Below are 3,050 nucleotides of genomic sequence, written 5' to 3' on the forward strand. Positions count from 1 at the left end.
CTGGCGTCCCCAGCAACAGTTCTCTCTAACATGTAGGAGTTATCTCCCTTACAACACAATACACACCAAGCTCTATGACATGCTCCCTGACTGTGTATTGTACACAGGGTCCTGACACTGTAGGGACACAAACACCATAACACTAACACACGGGGGAACATTAGCATATTTTATCATCTGAAATCAACATTTTTGTACTGAACAAAATATTTTAAAGCATTTTGATTTTTTATAAAACTTAAACCTTGTTTTGGTAAAAATGGTAAAAAAAAGTTATAAGTTTCATTATTTAAACATGTAGTTTTGGTTATTTCAAATACTTTATCTTACTTGTTCTGCCATGCTGTTAGGTGATTGAGAACTCACTTCTGAACATGAGATTATCAGCTCACAGTCTGATGAACAACTTTGGGATAGTTCTTGGGTATGACAGTCTCAGGTCCCAGTCTACATATTCTACATTAATAAACATGAAAAGTTAACAATAAAGTATCATTAAAAGAAATCATGAAATACAGAATAAAAGTTCAGTCCCAATTAAGTATTATTATAATAATATATTAATACATTACAGTATTAGATTCAATCAGATCAGATAAAGATGATATACAAGCTAAATACAAGGCAATTTTATAGTCAGTTCTATAATGTATACAAGAAGTACACTATCATTAATAGGTTTAAAAAATCAGAAAAATAAATATTGAATCATGAAAATATTTAATGTTCAGTGTATATTATGTGGCTTGTGAGACAGTGTCCATTTTCTTTGTACTATCCACATATATATTTATATTTATAAATGTACATGTAATTCATGTATATTAGATGTAATATTAAACTATACCTACTTTATATAATTTAAAATAACATTACCATATTTTCTAACTTGACTATCAACATTATACAGGTGACCTATTTTCCTATCCAGGTAAGTGTACAGGTAATGTTGTGATAATGAGTGAGATCATTACAGGTGATCGACCTGACAATTACCTGGTGACCTAATTAGCTGGTTCACAGCTGATTGACCAAATTGACCTAATTACTACCTCCTCCAAACTAACCACTAGAGTATTTCTTCCCAAAACATCAACACTGTCCAGTACCTCCAAGCACCTCTATCATAAGTCTACTCAATAGTCAAAAGAATGGTCCTCGACATCACTACTCCAGCTTCTCTATACATCTACCTGGTACAGGTATAAATATACCTCACACAGACTTACAACCACAAGCACCACCAGCTACTTCACTACACAGGTAGACAGGTATCAAAGTAAAGAAGCTGAACGTCTAAACCTATTTAAGAAAGCTGTGATATCAGATATATACTTCCTTTTGTTGGTATCGATGAAAAAGGTTCCAATACTTATGTGATACACAATATCAAGTACTTGAAAAGTTATTGAGAAATCCTAAGGTAAGTTTTACAAGTTTAAAAAGTTAAAAATTTGAAGAAAAAAAACGAAAAATATGTTATACAGTATAGATATATTTATGTTAATCATGTATACATGTAACTGGAATATAGTTTCCCTTTGAATTAATGCTCTGAAATTAAAATACATACTTGATACAGTTTTGAAATAATTATAAAATTGATGATATTTATTTAACTGTTAGATATAAGTCCAAAGTGACGTCACAGATTATAACAGTTTATATGTAGGTAATTAGTAAACAGGAATGCTGTTGACAGATTAACATAGATCACTTTAGTTTGTGAGTCAGAAAACTGTTGTTTGTTGGTCACACCTCACCAGTATGTCCATGAAGGCCTGGGATCTATAAGCTGGCCAAGGACACAGATACCTTCTCTATGGTCAGCAGTGACCCATAGCACCACACACTAATGTAATCTAATACACATCTGAAGTCTGTTATACACAAAATCTAAAACATATTTAACTGCTTGATAAATACATTATTAAAGGTATATGTACCTTTAACCTGGACAGGGACAACTCAGGGGAGCTAACTGCTGTAAACACACCCCCTGTGGTGACTCCCAGGGTTAACATGTACCTGATATTTACAGCTCAGTGACAGACTGGTCACTAACAGTTTCCAGGATATTTCTCCCTTACGGATTTACCTACATATTTCTTCATCGGACATTTCTAAATATCAGGTGATTTACAAAATACACATTTCTTGGTGAGCATTATTTTTTTTCCTATTGCACTTCTGAAAATTAGGCAATTGTTATCATGAAATATCACAATAGTAAATAATATTTAACATGCCAAATCATTTGAGCTAAATCTTTGACAGAATTGCTGTTCACAAATGTTTCAAATTCTTTTTGTTATTTAAATATTTGGCGTGTGAGCTGTTCTTCATTGTTACAAAAAGATGTTCATTAAGTCTCCAATATCAAGTTCATTTATAATAATATTTCAATGTCATTTTCTTTTCAAAATTTCAATTATTATCTTTTTGAAATAAATTTTTCAAATAAATGACCTTATCTTAACTTGTACGAACTCTGCCGAAATGGCTATTCATTCGTATTTAAAATGTGTAAATAACATCAAATTTCAAAAATCAATATACATACATATAAGGCAATAATATGGATCATTTGTTGGCATCCTTTCACAGAGCGTCTGTTTATTAATTAATCCAAATAAATTCATAGTTGTCACTTATAAATTGGCATTGTGATATCAAAAATCATTTAAAGATAAAATCTTTTCACAATTGAAATACATGTATATACATGGCCATAATTTGGCACATTTTTGGGCAGTCTTTGACAGAGTGACAGTTCATTAATGTTTCAAAATATGTTCATAAATTTCACTTCAAGCAGAATTTCTAAATCCAAAAATGATTCTCAACATAATTTAAACCTTTTGCAGTAGAAACATAAACATGGCCATAATTTGGCACATTTGTGGACAGTCTTTCACATAGTGACAGTTCATTTATGTTTCAAAATATGTTCATAAATTACAATTCAAATTGAATTTTTAAACTCAAAATTGATTTTCAATATTATTCAAAATATTTGCAGTAGAAACATAAACATGGCCATAATTTGG

The sequence above is a fragment of the Mizuhopecten yessoensis genome, unplaced genomic scaffold (assembly GCF_002113885.1).
Source record: "Mizuhopecten yessoensis strain PY_sf001 unplaced genomic scaffold, ASM211388v2 scaffold5365, whole genome shotgun sequence".
Classification (NCBI taxonomy): domain Eukaryota; kingdom Metazoa; phylum Mollusca; class Bivalvia; order Pectinida; family Pectinidae; genus Mizuhopecten; species Mizuhopecten yessoensis.